This window comes from Pseudophryne corroboree, chromosome 2, assembly GCF_028390025.1.
Source record: "Pseudophryne corroboree isolate aPseCor3 chromosome 2, aPseCor3.hap2, whole genome shotgun sequence".
Taxonomy (NCBI): domain Eukaryota; kingdom Metazoa; phylum Chordata; class Amphibia; order Anura; family Myobatrachidae; genus Pseudophryne; species Pseudophryne corroboree.
Window position 1 is genome coordinate 499,601,365 of NC_086445.1, and position 20,447 is coordinate 499,621,811.

At 47.2% G+C, this 20,447-nt stretch overlaps 1 protein-coding gene across 1 annotated transcript in view; it reads left to right on the top strand.

Moving 5' to 3' along the window:
* The window catches only part of RAD51D (RAD51 paralog D), a 278,198-nt gene that overhangs the window by 62,188 nt on the left and 195,563 nt on the right, over nucleotides 1-20,447 (top strand). The window contains exon 2 of the mRNA XM_063953995.1: nucleotides 9,304-9,357. The gene's annotated coding sequence lies outside the window, so the exon portion shown is untranslated. The remainder of the gene's footprint in view (nucleotides 1-9,303; nucleotides 9,358-20,447) is intronic.

A 20,447-nucleotide genomic window follows, 5' to 3' on the forward strand; every position in this document is an offset into this window, starting at 1 on the left:
GGTTCTCCTTCGCAAGCAAGGGGTTACCATTATCCCGTACTTGGACGATCTCCTGATAAAGGCGAGGTCCAGGGAACGGTTGCTAAGAAACGTGGATTTGTCTGTCCGTTCTGCGACAACACGGTTGGCTGCTAAATTTGCCAAAGTCTCAGTTGATTCCGACCACTCGGTTGCCCTTTCTGGTCATGATTCTGGACACTGGCTTACGGAAGGTGATTCTTCTGGAAGACAAACCTCTGGAACTCCAGCTTCTGAGGCCAAAAAGTGTGTCGGTTCATCAATGTACTCGGGTTCTGGGGAAGATGGTTGCGGCGTACGAAGCCATTCCGTTTGGCAGGTTTCATGCCCCGGCGTTTCAGTGGTATCTGCTGAGCAAGTGGTCTGGGTCTCACCTGCACATGCACTGGAAGATAAGTCTATCTCCCAGGGCCAGGATTTCTCTCCTGTGGTGGCTACAAAGTTCTCACCTCCTAGGAGGGCGCCGATTCGGTATCCTGGATTGGGTCCTGTTGACAACAGATGCCAATCTCCGAGGCTGGGGCGCAGTCACCCAGGGAAGAAATTTCCAGGGGAAATGGGCGCTCCAGGAATCTTGTCTCCACATAAATGTTCTCGAGTTAAGAGCCATTTACAACGGCCTGCTACGAGCAAGAAGCCTTCTTCAGGGTCGGCCTGTCCTGATACAATCAGACAACATAACTGCGGTGGCGCATATAAACCGTCAAGGCGGAACAAGGAGCAGGGCGGCTATGGCGGAGGCCACAAGAATCCTTCGCTGGGCGGAACAGCACGTGAGAGCCCTGTCGGCAGTCTTCCTTCCGGGAGTGGACAACTGGGAAGCAGACTTCCTCAGCAGACACGATCTCCATCCAGGAGAGTGGGCTCTTCATCAAGAGGTATGTGCAGAACTGACGAAGCGTTGGGGAACTCCGCTGATCGACATGATGGCGTCTTGCCTCAACAAGAAGCTTCCGAGGTATTGTTCCAGGTCAACCGAAGGAGAACAGAAAGAAAACAACACACCAAAACTATGACATATGGACTGTCTTAATGCCTCAAAAGTATGTAATTCATCTTATGCATATTATCTTTCTTTTAAACTAAGAAAAGACATCCCCAATCTGCTCACTACAGTTCTCTGTTATGCAAACTCATGTATGTTCTTGATGTAATGAATTGCTTGTAATTGGCATTGCATGTATGGGGAAGTTGTTCAGTGAAACAGTTTTATTACTGCATGCTGTCTGGTGTTAACCTCCTTTGGCCATTTGTGGACAGGTGTACTATATCTTTTCATTTAGTGAGGTGTAGTCGTGGTGTAAAGTACAGAGTGTGATTCCTGATTGGGGGGGAAACAAACAAACAAACACTGAACAACATCACCAAACAGGTAATTTCAACTTTAAACTTGTTATTTTTTTGTACTGTCTGGACATGGCTACTAATTACAGATGCACAGACAAAATTCTTAAAGCTATGTGTGCAAATGCTAGGAGCTTATGAGACAAAATTCCAGAGCTAATTGCGACAATGACAAGGGATAACCTGGATATTGTCGCAATTACGGAGTCATGGTGCAATGAGAATCATGACTGGGACATATCTATACCAGAATACAATTTATTTAGGAAGGATAGAATGGGAAGAATAGGAGGAGGGGTAGCAATGTATGTAAAAAAAAATTCATAAATGCTACGTTAATACAAAATGTTGAGGACAAAACTGAGGCCCTTTGGGTCACCACGGAAACTGGGGAGAAGGACATTATTCGCATTGGGGTGATCTATAGACCACCAGGCCAGGGGCAGGATTTGGACAGGAACCTATTGTTGGACATCTCTAAAATGGCTTTAAAGGGAGAAGTCATAATCATGGGAGACTTTAATTTACCTGATGTAAATTGGGAGGGGTCCTTTGCAAGTTCAGCTACAAGTGGCAAATTTCTAAATTCCTTACAGGGAGCATCTCTCAAGCAATTGGTGAGGGAGCCCACTCGCAAAGACTCAATTTAATTCTTACAAATGGTGACAGGATATCAGACATATATGTGGGTGAGCACCTGGGATCCAGTGATCATCAAGCAGTATGGTTTAGTATAAAGACAGGATCCAACTCCTGTCGCACAAAAACAAAGGTGTTGGATTTTAGAAATGCTGAATTTGCAAAAATGGGAAGATGTTTAAGTGATTCATTGGTGGACTGGAGGAACTTGGAAGGGGTGCAGGAGAGATGGGAAAAACTGAAAAGTGCAATACTAAGGGCAACAGACCTTTGTATCAAAAGGGTTAGGAAAAGCACCAGGAAAAGGAAGCCAGTGTGGTTCACAAAAGAAGTATCAACTAGTGTGGAAACAAAAAAGATGGCTTTTAGGAAATACAAACAGACTCAAAATAATAATGACAAAGAGGTGTATCTTGACAGACGGAAGGATGCTAAGAAAGTGATCAGACGTGCAAAGGCAGAAGCCGAGGAGAAAATGGCCAGTCAGTAGATAAAGGGGGCAAAACTTTTTTTAAGTATATAAATGAAAGGAGAAAATCAAATGGAGGAATAATAAGACTTAAGACAGAGAGTGAGAATTTGGTGGAGGGAGACAAGGCAATAGCAGATCACCTAAATAATTATTTTTGCTCAGTATTACTACAGAAGGAGAAGGGAAGGGGCCCCAGTTATGTTGCAAGGACATTCATAAAAATAAGGTAGATGAAAGTACATTTACAGAGGAGAAGGTCCTAACTGAACTTTCAAAACTAAAAGTGGATAAATCAATGGGGCCAGATGGAATACACCCAAGGATACTAAAAGAGCTAAAAGATGTGCTGGTGGCACCATTAACAGAATTATTTAACCAGTCACTAATTACAGGTGCCATTCCAGAGGACTGGAAAAGAGCAAATGTAGTTCCACTGTACAAAAGTGGAATCAAGGAAGAAGCAAGTAACTACAGACCAGCAAGCCTTACATCAGTAGTAGGAAAAGTAATGGAAAAACTACTAAAAGAAAGAGTTGTGGAATATCTTAAATCAAACAACTTACAGGATCCAAAACAGCATGTATTTACTGGTGGGAGATCATGCCAAACAAATCTTATTGACTTTTTTGACTGTGATGAAAATAATCAAGGGGGAGTTGTAGATGTAGCATATCTAGACTTAAGTAAGGCATTTGACACTGTCCCACATCGCAGACTGCTAAATAAACTTGAAAGTGTGGGGGTGGATTATAAAATAGTTAAATGGATAAGAACCTGGTTGCAGGATAGGAAACAGACAGTTGTAATAAATGGAGTGCAATCTATGGAGGGAAATGTTACCAGTGGAGTACCCCAGGGATCTGTACTCGGACCAGTTCTCTTTAATATCTTTGTTGGTGACATTGCAAATGGTATTGAGGGAAAGTATGCCTTTTTGCAGATGATACAAAGATATGCAACAGGGTAGACACACCAGGAGGGGTAAAACAAATGATTGATGACCTAGCTAGGCTTGAAAAATGGTCAAGAACATGACAACTACAGTTTAGTGCTAAAAAATGCAAAATCATGCACTTGGGTCTCAAAAACCCAAAGGCTAAATATAGTATCAAGGGTACTATAATGGAAACTACTGAGGAGGAAAGGGATTTAGGAGTCACTATTTCAAGTGACTTAAAGGCAGGAAAGCAATGCAACAAAGCAATGAGAAAGGCAAGTCAGATGCTTGGTTGCATAGGGAGAAGAATCAGTAGCAGGAAAAGAGAAGTAATAATGCCACTGTATAGGTCATTGGTGCGGCCTCATCTGGAATACTGTGTCCAGTTCTGGAGACCATATCTCCAGAAGGATATAAATACATTAGAGAGTGTACAAAGAAGGGCAACTAAAATGGTGCATGGCCTACATCACAAAACTTACCCAGAAAGGCTAAAAGATCTTAACATGTATAGTATGGAGGAGAGAAGGGAAAGGGGAGACATGATAGAAACTTTCAAATATACCAAAGGTTTTAACAAAGTTCAGGAGGGAAACATTCTTCAAAGGAAGAGAAGTATTAGAACTCGAGGACATACACTGAAACTGGAGGGAGGCAGGTTCAGGGGAAATTTAAGGAAACATTATTTCACAGAAAGGGTAGTGGATAAGTGGAATAGCCTCCCATCAGAGGTGGTAGAGACTAAGACTAGAGCAATTTAAACATGCTTGGGATAGGCATATGAATATCCTTTCAAAGAATTAAGGTTCAAAAAGGGTTGTGATTACCTAAAGGATAAAAAAAATGGGCAGACTAGATGGGCCAAGTGATTCTTATCTACCGTCAAATTCTATGGGCTATATGCAATTGCGGTCGAATTGCCGCAAATGTCGAAAAACGGGGCATTTTCAACACAAAAAAATTCGACAATGCAATACAGTACTTTTCGACAAAAAAACGGACGTTTCAGATTCGACTTTTTGAAATTCGACAGTTGTCAAATTCGACATGTCTGCAATGGTAAAAATGCATCTTTTCGACAAAAGTATATTCAATTGAAGACTGTCGATTCGACAACAGTGCTTTTCGACAGTAATTTCGGCAATTTCATTCCGCCTCACTTTGCTGGCGAAATTTAATAAAAAATATTAAAAACATGTTTTTTTTTTTTTTATTGCTAATAGCATATCTATTTATATTACAAGGGATTATCTACTTGGTTTGTCTATTAGGAGACACAAGTAGTATTTATATATTTTTTAAAAGAATATATATTTTTTTTAACTGACTAAAATAATATGGAGAGATCAGAGCATGGTTTTCAGTGGGAAGGGGTGGGAATGGTTTAAAATCCAGAAAAAAAAAATGCGTGGGGTCCCCCCTCCTAAGCATAACCAGCCTCGGGCTCTTTGAGCCGGTCCTGGTTGTAAAAATACGGGGGGGAAAATGACAGGGGATCCCCCGTATTTTCACAACCAGCACCAGGCTCTACATCCGGTCCTGGTGCCAAAAATACAGGGGACAAAAAGCGTAGGGGTCCCCCGTATTTTTAACACCAGACCGGGCTCCACTAGTCAGAGAGATAATGCCACAGCCGGGGGACACTTTTATATCTGTCCCTGCGGCCCTGGCATTAAATCACTAACTAGTCACCACTGGCCGGGGTACCCTGGAGGAGTTGGGACCCCTCAAATCAAGGGGTCCCCCCCCTCCAGCCACCCAAGGGCCAGGGGTGAAGCCCGAGGCTGTCTTCCCCCCCCCCCCCTTCCCCCCCCCCCCCCCTTCCCATCCATGGGCTGCGGATGGGAGGCTGATAGCCAAGTGACACAAAGAAAGAATATTGTTTTTTGTAGCAGAACTACAAGTCCCAGCAAGCCTCCCCCGCATGCTGGTACTTGGAGAACCACAAGTACCAGCATGCGGGGGGGAAACGGGCCTTCTGGTACCTGTAGTTCTGCTACAAAAAAATACCCAAATAAAAACAGGACACGCACACCGTGAAAGTAAAACTTTATTACATACATGCCGACACACACATACCTATGTAGACACGAGGTTCGGTCCACTTCTCCAAGTAGAATCCACGGTGTACCTGATAATAAAATTATACTCGCCAAAATCCAGTGTAGATCGGTCCTCTTCTGTTTTGTAATCCACGTACTTGGCAAAAAAACAAACCGCATTTACCCGGACCACGCACTGAAAGGGGTCCCATGTTTACACATGGGACCCCTTTCCCCGAATGCCGGGACCACCTGTGACTCCTGTCACAGATGGTCCCTTCAGCCAATCAGGGAGCGCTACGTCGTGGCACTCTCCTGATTGCCTGTGCGCGTCTGAGCTGTCAGACGTCACATCGCACAGCCGCTGCATTATCTTCAATGGTGGGAACTTTGCGGTCAGCGGTGAGGTTTCTCGCGGTCAGCGGCTGACCGCGAGTAACCTCACCGCTGACCGCAAAGTTCCCACCATTGAAGATAATGCAGCAGTATGTGCTATGCGCGTCTTACAGCTCAGACGCGCACAGGCAATCAGGAGAGTGGCGCTCCCTGATTGGCTGAAGGGACCATCTGTGGTCCGGGTAAATGCGGTTTGTTTTTTTGCCAAGTACGTGGATTACAAAACAGAAGAGGATCGATCTACACTGGATTTTGGCGAGTATAATTTTATTTTCAGGTACACCGTGGATTCTACTTGGAGAAGTGGACCGAACCTCGTGTCAACATAGGTAAGTTTGTGTTTGTTGGCATGTATGTAATAAAGTTTTACTTTCACGGTGTCTGTGTACTGTTTTTATTTGGGTATTTTTTTTGTAGTAGAACTACAGGTACCAGCGAGCCCGTTTCCCCCCCGCATGCTGGTACTTGTGGTTCTCCAAGTACCAGCTTGCGGGGGAGGCTTGCTGGGACTTGTAGTTCTGCTACAAAAAATGATACTCTTTATTTTGTCACTTGGCTATCAGCCCCCCATCCGCAGCTTTTGGATGGGGGGGACAGCCTCGGGCTTCACCCCTGGCCCTTGGGTGGCTGGAGGGGGGGGGGGCCCTTGATTTAAGGGGTCCCCACTCCTCCAGGGTACCCCGGCCAGGGGTGCCTAGTTAGTGATTTAATGCCACGGCCGCAGGGACCGATATAAAAGTGTCCCCTGGCTGTGGCATTATCTCTGACTATTGTAGCCCGGTGCTGGTGTTAAAAATACGGGGGACCCCTACGCTTTTTGTCCCCCGTATTTTTTGCACCAGGACCAGATGCAGAGCCCGGTGCTGGTTGTGAAAATACGGGGGATCCCCTGTCAATTTCCCCCCCGTATTTTTACAACCAGGACCGGCTCAAAGAGCCCAAGGCTGGTTATGCTTAGGAGGGGGGATCCCACGCAATTTTTTTCTGGGTTTTTTAATAATTTTTGTGCCGTCCAAAAAAATCGAATCCAGGATGCACATATCCGTCAATTGGTACGTTTTTCGACAGCGGGACTGTCGAATCCGTTTTTTATTGAATATGTCGAGTTCGGGTCCCGGCGGGAGGCTATGTGACTGTCGAATTTAAAAACGGTCGAATTCCAGCCGTAATTCGACCGCAATTGCGTATACCCCTATGTTTCTATGTTTAAGGGACCCCCAAGCCAGTGCAGTGGACGCCCTGGTAACTCCGTGGGTCTTTCAGTCGGTGTATGTATTCCCTCCGCTTCCTCTCATTAAAGGTGCTGGGAATTATTCGACGAGCAAGAGTGCAAGCAATTCTTGTCGTTCCAGATTGGCCAAGAAGGGAAACCAGATCTTCAGGAATTACTTGTGGAAGGTCCTTGGCCACTCCCTCTAAGAGAGGACCTGTTATTGCTGGGACACTGCGTGTTTCCAGACTTACCGCGGCTGCGTTTGACGGCATGGAAGTTGAGCGCCAAATCTTAGCTCGGAAAGGTATTCCCGGGGAGGTCATTCCCACTGTCCTTAAGGCGAGGAAGGAAGTTACGGCGAAACATTATCACTGTATTTGGAGTAAGTATGTTTCGTGGCGTGAGACTAAAGCTGCTCCTGCGGAAGAATTTCACATGGGTCGGTTTCTCCATTTTTTGCAGGCAGGCGTCGATGCCGGCCTAAAATTGGTTTCCATCAAGGTGCAGATTTCGGCTTTATCTATCTTCTTTCAGAAGGAATTGGCTGTTCTCCCTGAGGTTCAGACTTTTGTGAAGGGAGTGATGCATATCCATCCTCCGTTTGTGCCCCCGGTGGCACCATGGGATCTTGACGTGGTCTTAGTTTCTTATGTCTTCCTGGTTTGAACCTTTGCGTAAGGTTGAGTTAAAGTTTCTCACTTGGAAGGTGGTCATGCTGTTAGTTCTGGCATCTGCCAGGCGGGTGTCTGAGTTGGCGGCCTTGTCACACAAGAGTCCGTACTTGATCTTCCATTCGGATAGGGTGGAATTGAGGACTCGTCAACAATTTCTGCTGAAGGTGGTTTCTTCATTTCACATTAACCAACCTATTGTGGTACCTGTGGCTACAGATGCTGTGGCAGTTCCAAAGTCTTTTGATGTTGTGAGAGCTTTGAAGATCTACGTCGCCAGAACGGCGGTGGCCAGGAAAACAGAGGCGCCGTTTGTCCTGTATGCTTCCAACAAGATTGGTCATCCTGCTTCGAAGCAGACTATTGCACGCTGGATTTGTAGTACGATTCAGCAAGCTCATTCTTCGGCTGGGCTACCGGTGCCGAAATCAGTGAAGGCCCATTCTACCAGGAAGGTGGGCTCATCTTGGGCGGCTGCCCGAGGGGTCTCTGCACTTCAGCTTTGCCGAGCAGCTACGTGGTCGGGTTCAAACACCTTTGCTAAGTTTTACAAGTTTGATACCCTGGCTGAGGAGGACCTCATGTTTGCTCAATCGGTGCTGTAGAGTCGTCCACACTCTCCTGCCCGTGTTGGAGCTTTGGTATAGACCCCATGGTCCTTTTGGAGTCCCCAGCATCCTCTAGGATGTAAAAGAAAAAAGGATTTTAGTACCTACCGGTAAATCCTTTTCTCCTAGTCCGTAGAGGATGCTGGGCGCCCATCCCAGTGTGGACGGTTACTTGCAGTGTGTTCTTATTAGTTGTATTGGTTTACACACAGGTTATGTATTTGTTGTTGCAGATTGTTGCTGCAGTTAAATTCATACTGTTATCTGGTTTACTGTTACTCCGGTTGTACGGTATGTTGTGGTGTGGGCTGGTATGTTCTAGCCCTTAGTTTGAACTAAAATCTTTTCCTCGAAATGTCCGTCTTTCCTGGGCACAGTTCCTATAACTGAGGTCTGGAGGAGGGGCATAGAGGGAGGAGCCAGTTCACACCCAGTTAAAGTCTTTTCAGTGTGCCCAAGCTACTGCGGATCCCGTCTATACCCCATGGTCCTTTTGGAATCCCCAGCATCCTCTACAGACTAGGAGAAAAGGATTTACTGGTAGGTACTAAAATCCTATTTTTTTTCTTTCTCCGCCTTAGATATAAATATATATACATTTAAAATATGTAGAATGTATAATTAATAACTGTGAAAAGGTTCATACTTCACCTCTCCTGAATAGTCAGCCTCAGCTAGTGGAGAAAGTGTGCAATTTTAAGCAACAAGGATAAAAGTCTGCAAAACTGTGTTCCATTATTTAAAGTGTTCCTCACTGCTGTAAGCATATAAGTCAAAGTTCAAAGATCACAGTGAAAACTAGGTGACAGACTATTAGGTAGTGAGAAAATTAATGGTCCTTATTTGGTCAGTTACTGATAAGAAAATGTATCATATCTGCTAACAATTATAAACTACTAGAAACACCAATAGTAAATCACCTAAAATTTAAAAGCATTCATTTACTCGTCTCTCCTATTTCAGATGTGAAGGAATGCTGTAATCCTGGTTGATGATGGTTCTGGAAATCAATTAAAAGTAAGAAATGTTGTTGATTGCAATTCTCAAGTGGTTGATCACAATCAAGCACAGTGTTTCCCAACTATGGTCCTCAAGGCACACTAATACCCCTTTCACACCGCAGCTTTAACCCGGTAAATTGCCGATTTTTCAGCCTTCCTAAACGGTTCTAGCTGCGATGTGAAAGGGCCATCTTGAATTTACCGTTTTCAAAATACTGGTATTTTGAAACTGTTAAAAAGCAGGGTCCTACCCGGTTCAGACCCGTTTCACTGTGCAGTGTGAAAGGCTCTGAAACGGTATTTCCAAGCCACAGGAGGTGATAGGCTGTCTCCATGTGTGATGTCACCAGGCAGAAGCAGTAAGCTGGAGGAAGAACACATCAGACACATGAGAGTGGGTTTAGAAGCGTTTTCTTACTGCAAGTATATTATACAATGGCAACTTGGAGTGATGAGGTGAGGGAGCTGCTAAGAATCAGAGGGGATAAGGAAATCTGCAGACAAATAACTGGGACAGTCAAGGATGCACTCATATATAAAAACATGGTTAAAATGCTTCAAGCTGCTGGGTTCCATCGTACGACTATCCAAATTATTAATAATTAATTAATAATTATTAATAATGTGTGGGCCAGAAAAGTCCATTTATAATGACAACCACTGTTTTCTATGGGTGAAACGGGTTCAGTGTGAAAGGTACCAAAACGGTAATGAAATGGTAATATACTGGTTACAACATGCGATGTGAAGGGGGTTTAACTGCTCAGACCCGTTTTAAGAACCGTTTAAAGAACCGTTTCAAAAGCAGGTTTTGCGATGTGAAAGCAGCATAACAGTCAAAGTTTTAGTGATATCCATGCTTTACTACATATGGTTAAATGAAAATAACTGAGGTACTAATTAAGCCAAAGAGAAGGCGAGGGGGGGGTGACTGCACTGCACACCCTATTACTAAATATATAAAGAGGTGCTATCATGCTGAGGCTCCTAATACTAGCTGGGGGAAAGAAGAGGGATGCAGATGCACACTCTTAGCACTAAGAACACTGATAGTAAAAATAATTTAAATAAACCATCACAATTTACATGGCGTGTAATTGAAGTTCTTAGCACACATTTGCGCAAATATGTGGGCCCATGTACTGCTATCAGGTGACTTCATCACATGGGTCCCTAACATTCCTATTATTCCTTTTATAAATGTGTGATCTAAAATGCACACAGAGGTAAGTCCTGGATAAATGTATTTCTGCAGCAGGGTACACTGGTTTCCACAGGGAAAACATTGGGGTGTAGAAATGGATCTTGATCCAGGCACCAACAGGCTAAAGCTTTAGACTGTCCCAGGATGCATTGGGGCCTTCTCTATAACCCCGCCTTCAGGCACTGTGAGCTCAGTTTCGAGCTGGTGCCTGCAGAAGCAGGTCACTTAACAGGGGGGCTAGACTGGGTAGCCCTGAAAAAGCTTTTAGAAGACTTCAAGGGACGCAGCACTTACATGTCCGGGTGACATTCTGTGCTGCGTCTCCGTCACCTCCCAGGCGGCGTCGCATACTTCCGCTGACTCTGTTCCTGGGTACTTGAGGCGGAGACGCTCCGGCATTGGGCGCACGGTCACAGACCCTCTCCTGGTTCGCGTGGCTGCTACAGAAGGGAGGAGGTAAGAGGGTCCCCCAGGCGCGACCCGCCATTAAATCGCATTCCGGTCGCAGTCTAAGGAGACGGACTGCGACGCTGGCATGGACACTGTAACAGAGCAGGGACCCCACTATATCCACCAGGGCATAGGATTACAGGTCGGATATATTAATATCCGTTTTATTAAGGCTCCATGGTACCAGGTGGTGAGGACCAGCATAGGGGAGAAGGCACTTGACCTGTAGCCCCTCCCCCAGCTACTGCTGGTGTTACCGCCCTGGAGCTGCCTCACTCTCTCCCTAACTCCCTGACTGAGACGCTGGGCGCCATCTTCTATGATTAGATGCGACTGGTCTCTGGGACTGCAGGGCAAGGTCCTCTCTATAAATCCGCCTGTACATCAGTGGCGTGATTTTATAGACACTTAAGTATTCTACATGTCAATATTAGGACAGCGTTAGTTAAGAACAAGTGTACCTGTACTACAATATATTGTATGAGTATTCTGATATATACATCCGGTCTCGGACCACGCATTGTTATATCTATCAATGTATTCTGTACCCTAAGGGACTAGGTGTGTCAGGGTCTCATATATAGTGCTTTACAATATTTACCGTCAAGTGTATTCTATTGTGTACTCAGCCACATACTGCCGGATTGATTAGCTGGTGTTGTGTACTGTGTACGCAGTCACATAATACCGGATTAAGACGCTGGTGGTGTGTACTGTGTGCGCTGTCGATTCTAGGGGATTTATTCTCAGGTAGTGTACTCTGTCTGGCTGTATCGTACTCATACGCTTTGCGGTTACATTCACTAAAATGTCTAACACAAAGGGCGGGAAATCCATGGACGCTCCTGCATCATGCAGCACATGCGCCAGGGATTTTCCTGAGAGGGAAGCTTTGTATGATGGTCTGTGTAATATGTGCCATACATCTCCCAGTCAGTCCTCAGCTCCTGTAACCAATCAGGAGCCACCTTGGGCAGCATTCTCATCTGTGCTCAAAACGCTTGTGACACGCTTTGCGCCCCATATGGGACCCTCTGTGCCATTGCTGCCACATATTGTCCCTTTGGTAAATCCGCCTTGGGTGGATAATTTGTCTACCCAGTTGCAGCAATTAAATCAATCTTTGGTTAGACATAAACTTACCCCAAGTCACTCTGGTGTCAAGGGGGCAACTAAGCGGGCCACTTCCTCCTCACAATCCACTAATCTCTCGGAAGATTCTTCTGATGAGGATGGGGAGTATACTGACCCATCAGACACTGATACAGCTGCTTCTGACGAGGAATCTACAACTCGGGTTGATGTCCTTGACCTTAGTGGTTGCTATTAAGCAAATTCTACAAATAGGTGCTGTGAATCCCACTACTGTGTCTAAGAAACCTGAGAAGTTTAAACGTCAGAAGGTAACTAAAATATTATTACCGCGTTCTGACCATTTAGTAGACATACGTCAAGAACCCTGACCTTCGCCAAAAAAGAAATTCTCCCTGTCTAAAAAGACGGTAGCTCGTTATCCTCTCCCTTCTGAGTTGTGTAACAAGTGGGAAAATTCACCACCGGTGGATTCCCATGTCACTTGTCTCGTGGTGTCATCTACTTTGCCTGTCACCAATGTCACATCACTGAAGAAACCGACAGCTAAGCGTATAGAGGGTTGCCTGAAGTCTATTTACTCCCTTACAGGTCATACTTGCCTACCTGTCCCTCTCCATGAGGGAGAAAATGCTCTGTTCCTGGACTTTCCTGGTAATGTATGATTGCCATCACCTGTGGTGAGCTACTTAATTGATATGAAAGGTGTTTCACCACAGGTGAAGGCAATCATACATTGCCAGGAAAGTCCAGGAACAGAGTATTTTCTCCCTCATGGAGAGGGTCAGGTAGGCAAGTATGTTACAGGTGCTGTACATAGACCCACTATAGCAGCCTCCTGTGCTGCAAAAGGAATTGAAGCATGGGTTCTGGCATTAGAGGAAGAGCTGCCTCAGGATATATCTGACATTGCCAGACAGTACCTGTCTCCCATTACTACCACCGCCTATTACATTCAGGAGGCGTCCTCTGAGGCAAGTGTGCTAGCGGCCAAGGCATCGACTACATCCATCCTGGCTCGCTGTATTCTGTGGTTGAGGTCGTGAAAGGTGGACATGGACTCCAAAAAGACCTTGGAGGTACTCCCTTTTATGGGGGACCTCCTATTTGGGGAAGATCTCAATAAGATTGTGACTGACTTAGCGGCTGCTAAGACTGCGTTTCTCCCGAATACTAATCCTTCTGCACAGAAGACAAAAGGTACCACTTTTCGCTCCTTTCAGCCTCAAGGGAAAGCAAAAGGTCAGGCATTCCAGAGACAGTCTTGTGCTCCCAAAACCACTAAGCCCAAGGCAAAACAATCCTGGGCCGCCCGTCAGCCTGCTTCTAAACAAGACAAGCCTGCTGCATGACGGGGCGGGGCACCCCCTGGGGGACCCCAGGATGAGGTCGACTTTCGCGATTCACCCAGGTCTGATTAAAGACTACTTCAGATGCATGGGTGTGAGAATTCTCTCACGGGTACGCAGTCTCTTTCAAAAGACGTACCCCTCGCCAGTTCTGAACAACGGTTATCCCTTCGGATCCGTTGAAGGCGCAAGCTCTACATCTGGTTGTGCGTTCCCTCCTGGACACAGGAGTGGTAGTGCCCGTACCTCTGTCCCAGAGTGGCAGAGGATACTACTCAACCCTTTTCTCTGACGTCCTAGTGGATGCTGGGACTCCGTCAGGACCATGGGGATTAGCGGCTCCGCAGGAGACAGGGCACAAAAATAAAAGCTTTAGGACTAGGTGGTGTGCACTGGCTCCTCCCCCTATGACCCTCCTCCAAGCCTCAGTTAGGTTTTTGTGCCCGTCCGAGCAGGGTGCAATCTAGGTGGCTCTCCTAAAGAGCTGCTTAGAAAAAGTTATTAGGTTTTTTATTTTCAGTGAGTCCTGCTGGCAACAGGCTCACTGCAACGAGGGACTTAGGGGAGAAGAAGTGAACTCACCTGCGTGCAGGATGGATTGGCTTCTTAGGCTACTGGACACCATTAGCTCCAGAGGGATCGAACACAGGCCCAGCCATGGAGTCCGGTCCCGGAGCCGCGCCGCCGACCCCCTTGCAGATGCCGAAAAGTGAAGAGGTCCAGAAACCGGCGGCAGAAGACTTTTCAGTCTTCATGAGGTAGCGCACAGCACTGCAGCTGTGCGCCATTGTTGTCAGCACACTTCACACCAGCGGTCACTGAGGGTGCAGGGCGCTGGGGGGGGGCGCCCTGGGCAGCAATGATAATACCTTGTTCTGGCTAAAAATACATCACATATAGCCCCTGGGGCTATATGGATGTATTTAACCCCTGCCAGGTCTCACAAACACCGGGAGAAGAGCCCGCCGAAATAGGGGGCGGGGCCTATCTCCTCAGCACACTGCACCATTTTCCTGCACAGCTCCGCTGCGAGGAAGGCTCCCAGGACTCTCCCCTGCACTGCACTACAGAAACAGGGTAAAAAAACAGAGAGGGGGGCACTTTTTTGGCGATATTGATATATTAAGCTGCTATAAAGGAAACAACACTTCTGTAGGGTTGTTCCTATATATTTATAGCGCTTGGGTGTGTGCTGGCAAACTCTCCCTCTGTCTCCCCAAAGGGCTAGTGGGGTCCTGTCTTCGATAAGAGCATTCCCTGTGTGTCTGCTGTGTGTCGGTACGTGTGTGTCGACATGTATGAGGACGATGTTGGTGTGGAGGCGGAGCAATTGCCGGTAATGGTGATGTCACCCCCTAGGGAGTCGACACCGGAATGGATGGCTTTGTTTATGGAATTACGTGATAATGTCAGCACGTTACAAAAATCAGTTGACGACATGAGACGGCCGGCAAACCAGTTAGTACCTGTCCAGGCGTCTCAGACACCGTCAGGGGCTGTAAAACGCCCTTTACCTCAGTCGGTCGACACAGACCCAGACATGGACACCGAATCTAGTGTCGACGGTGAAGAAACAAACGTATTTTCCAGTAGGGCCACACGTTATATGATCACGGCAATGAAGGAGGCTTTGCATATCTCTGATACTGCAAGTACCACAAAAAGGGGTATTATGTGGGGTCTGAAAAAACTACCTGTAGTTTTTCCTGAATCAGAGGAATTGAATGAAGTGTGTGATGAAGCGTGGGTTAACCCCGATAGAAAACTGCTAATTTCAAAGAAGTTATTGGCATTATATCCTTTCCCGCCAGAGGTTAGGGCGCGCTGGGAAACACCCCCTAGGGTGGATAAGGCACTCACACGCTTATCAAAACAAGTGGCGTTACCGTCTCCTGAAACGGCCGCCCTCAAGGATCCAGCTGATAGGAGGCTGGAAACTACCCTGAAAAGTATATACACTCATACTGGTGTTATACTGCGACCAGCCATCGCCTCAGCATGGATGTGCAGTGCTGGGGTGGTTTGGTCGGATTCCCTGACTGAAAATATTGATACCCTGGATAGGGACAGTATTTTATTGACTATAGAGCAATTAAAGGATGCTTTTCTTTATATGCGAGATGCTCAGAGGGATATTTGCACTCTGGCATCGAGAGTAAGTGCGATGTCCATATCTGCCAGAAGAAGTTTATGGACGCGACAGTGGTCAGGTGATGCGGATTCCAAACGGCATATGGAAGTATTGCCGTATAAAGGGGAGGAATTATTTGGGGTCGGTCTATCGGATTTGGTGGCCACGGCAACAGCCGGGAAATCCACCTTTTTACCTCAGGTCCCCTCCCAACAGAAAAAGACACCGTCTTTTCAGCCGCAGTCCTTTCGTTCCTATAAGAACAAGCGGGCAAAAGGACAGTCATATCTGCCCCGAGGCAAAGGAAAGGGTAAGAGAGTGCACCAAGCAGCTCCCTCCCAGGAGCAGAAGCCCTCCCCGGCTTCTGCAAAGCCCTCAGCATGACGTTGGGGCTTTACAAGCGGACTCAGGGGCGGTGGGGGGTCGACTCAAGAATTTCAGCGCACAGTGGGCTCACTCACAGGTGGACCCCTGGATCCTGCAGGTAGTATCTCAGGGTTACAGGTTGGAATTCGAGAAGTCTCCCCCTCGCCGGTTCCTAAAGTCTGCTCTGCCAACGTCTCCCTCAGACAGGTCGACGGTATTGGAAGCCATTCACAAGCTGTATTCTCAGCAGGTGATAGTCAAGGTACCCCTCCTACAACAGGGAAAGGGGTATTATTCCACACTATTTGTGGTACCGAAGCCGGACGGCTCGGTAAGACCTATTCTAAATCTGAAATCTTTGAACCTGTACATACAAAAATTCAAGTTCAAGATGGAGTCACTCAGAGCAGTGATAGCGAATCTGGAAGAAGGGGACTTTATGGTGTCCCTGGATATCAAGGATGCTTACCTGCATGTCCCAATTTGCCCTTCACATCAAGGGTACCTCAGGTTCGTGGTGCAAAACTGTCATTATCAGTTTCAGACGCTGCCGTTTGGATTGTCCACGGCACCTCGGGTCTTTACCAAGGTAATGGCCGAAATGATGTTTCTTCTGCGAAGAAAAGGCGTATTAATTATCCCTTACTTGGACGATCTCCTGATAAGGGCAAGGTCCAGAGAACAGCTGGAGGACGTAGTAGCACTAACCCAAGTAGTGCTGCAACAGCACGGGTGGATTCTGAATTTTCCAAAATCTCAATTGACCCCGACGACACGTCTGCTGTTCCTGGGAATGATTCTGGACACGGTTCAGAAAAAGGTGTTTCTTCCGGAGGAGAAAGCCAGGGAGTTATCCGAACTTGTCAGGAACCTCCTAAAACCAGGAAAAGTGTCTGTGCATCAATGCACAAGAGTCCTGGGAAAAATGGTGGCTTCTTACGAAGCGATTCCATTCGGCAGATTCCACGCACGAACTTTTCAGTGGGATCTGCTGGACAAATGGTCCGGATCGCATCTGCAGATGCATCAGCGGATAACTTTGTCTCCACGGACAAGGGTGTCTCTTCTGTGGTGGTTGCAGAGTGCTCATCTGTTAGAGGGCCGCAGATTCGGCATACAGGACTGGGTCCTGGTGACCACGGATGCCAGTCTGAGAGGCTGGGGAGCGGTCACACAGGGAAGAAACTTCCAGGGAGTGTGGTCAAGCCTGGAGATGTCTCTTCACATAAATATACTGGAGCTAAGAGCGATTTACAATGCTCTAAGCCTGGCAAAACCCCTGCTTCAGGGTCAGCCGGTGTTGATCCAGTCGGACAACATCACGGCAGTCGCCCACGTAAACAGACAGGGCGGCACAAGAAGCAGGAGGGCAATGGCAGAAGCTGCAAGGATTCTTCGCTGGGCGGAAGATCATGTGATAGCACTGTCAGCAGTGTTCATTCCGGGAGTGGACAACTGGGAAGCGGACTTCCTCAGCAGACACGATCTACACCCGGGAGAGTGGGGACTTCATCCAGAAGTCTTCCACATGATTGTGAACCGTTGGGAAAAACCAAAGGTGGATATGATGGCGTCCCGCCTCAACAAAAAACTGGACAGGTATTGCGCCAGGTCAAGAGACCCTCAGGCAATAGCTGTGGATGCTCTGGTAACACCGTGGGTGTTCCAGTCAGTGTATGTGTTTCCTCCTCTGCCTCTCATACCAAAAGTACTGAGAATTATACGGCAAAGGGGAGTAAGAACGATACTCGTGGCTCCGGATTGGCCAAGAAGAACTTGGTACCCGGAACTTCAGGAGATGCTCACGGAAGATCCGTGGCCTCTACCTCTAAGACGGGACCTGCTTCAGCAGGGACCGTGTCTATTCCAAGACTTACCGCGGCTGCGTTTGACGGCATGGCGGTTGAACGCCGAATTCTAAGGGAAAAAGGCATTCCGGAAGAGGTCATCCCTACCCTGGTAAAAGCCAGGAAGGAGGTGACTGCACAACATTATCACCGCATTTGGAGAAAATATGTTGCGTGGTGTGAGGCCAGGAAGGCCCCGACGGAGGAATTTCAACTGGGTCGATTCCTACATTTCCTGCAAACAGGATTGTCTATGGGCCTCAAATTAGGGTCCATTAAGGTTCAAATTTCGGCCCTGTCGATTTTCTTCCAGAAAGAATTGGCTTCAGTTCCTGAAGTCCAGACTTTTGTAAAAGGAGTACTACATATACAGCCCCCGGTTGTGCCCCCAGTGGCTCCGTGGGATCTTAATGTAGTTTTGGATTTTCTCAAATCCCATTGGTTTGAGCCACTCAAATCGGTGGATTTGAAATATCTTACATGGAAAGTAACCATGCTACTGGCCCTGGCTTCAGCCAGGAGAGTGTCAGAATTGGCGGCTTTATCGTATAAAAGCCCATATCTGATTTTCCATTCGGACAGGGCAGAACTGCGGACGCGTCCTCAGTTTCTGCCTAAGGTGGTTTCAGCGTTTCACCTGAACCAGCCTATTGTGGTGCCTGCGGCTACTAGCGATTTGGAGGATTCCAAGTTGCTGGACGTTGTCAGGGCATTGAAAATATATATTTCAAGGACGGCTGGAGTCAGAAAATCTGACTCGCTGTTTATACTGTATGCACCCAACAAGCTGGGTGCTCCTGCTTCTAAGCAGACGATTGCTCGTTGGATTTGTAGCACAATTCAACTTGCACATTCTGTGGCAGGCCTGCCACAGCCTAAATCTATCAAGGCCCATTCCACAAGGAAGGTGGGCTCATCTTGGGCGGCTGCCCGAGGGGTCTCGGCATTACAACTCTGCCGAGCAGCTACGTGGTCGGGGGAGAACACGTTTGTAAAATTCTACAAATTTGATACCCTGGCTAAAGAGGACCTGGAGTTCTCTCATTCGGTGCTGCAGAGTCATCCGCACTCTCCCGCCCGTTTGGGAGCTTTGGTATAATCCCCATGGTCCTGACGGAGTCCCAGCATCCACTAGGACGTCAGAGAAAATAAGATTTTACTTACCGATAAATCTATTTCTCGTAGTCCGTAGTGGATGCTGGGCGCCCATCCCAAGTGCGGATTGTCTGCAATACTTGTACATAGTTATTGTTACAAAAAAAAAAAAAAATCGGGTTGTTATTGTTGTGAGCCGTCTGTTCAGAGGCTCCTACGTTTATCATACTGTTAACTGGGTTCAGATCACAGGTTGTGCGGTGTGATTGGTGTGGCTGGTATGAGTCTTACCCGGGATTCAAAATCCTTCCTTATTGTGTACGCTCGTCCGGGCACAGTATCCTAACTGAGGCTTGGAGGAGGGTCATAGGGGGAGGAGCCAGTGCACACCACCTAGTCCTAAAGCTTTTATTTTTGTGCCCGGTCTCCTGCGGAGCCGCTAATCCCCATGGTCCTGACGGAGTCCCAGCATCCACTACGGACTACGAGAAATAGATTTATCGGTAAGTAAAATCTTATTTTTTTAGCCCCGAAACCCAATTGGGTCTTTCCGGCCTATACTCAACCTCAAATCACTGAACAAGTCTGTGAGAGTGTCCAAGTCCCATATGGAAACACTGCGCTCAATTGCACTGGCCATGGAACCCAGAGATTATATGGTATCCCTGGACATACAAGATGCTTACCTGCATATACCTATTGCCATATCGCATCAGCAATATCTGCAGTTTGCTATTGGCAACCTTCACTATCAATTCCAGGCTCTGCCGTTTGGACTGGCCATGGCCCCTCGGATCTTCACCAAGGTTATGGCTGTGATGATGGCCCATCTCCGTCGCCAGGGAGTCAGAATCCTGACATATCTGGATGACTTGCTGATTCTGGCAAACTCCCACGATGTCATCGTCAGTCATCTACAACTGACGATAGACTTCCTACAAGCCCACGGGTGGCTTATCAACTGGAAGAAGTCCTCGCTGGTCCCTGCTCGGAGCTTGGTGCACCTGGGGGCACTGCTGGACACATACCGTCAACTACTGTTTCTGTCTCCAGAGAAGGTCTTGAAACTTCAGGACAAGATCAGATACTTCCTCTCTCGCCCAAGAGTGTCTCGGCGGTGCAAGTACTAGGCTTCATGGTGTCGGCTTTCAACATGGTTGAGTACGCTCAATTTCATTCTTGCCCTCTGCAGAGGTTAATCCTTTCCAAGTGGGACGACCTATCTCATCGGATCAGGTCTCACATGATCTCCTTGACTCCGGAGATTCGTCTGTCGCTGACCTGGTGGCAACAGCACCAGCAGTTGAGCAGGGGCCATCCCTTCTGGATCCCCAACTGGGTCCTACTGACTACGGACGCCAGTCTGAGGGGTTGGGGTGCGGTGTTGGAGCAACACTCTTTCCAGGGTCAGTGGACCATGGAGGAATCGCTCCTCTTGATAAACATTCTGGAATTGCGGGCAGTGTTCATTTCTTTGTCTCTCGCCCTGCCTCTGATACAGAACAGGCCTGTTCAATAACAGTCAGACAACGCCACCACAGTGGCGTACATAAATCATCAAGGCAGCACTCG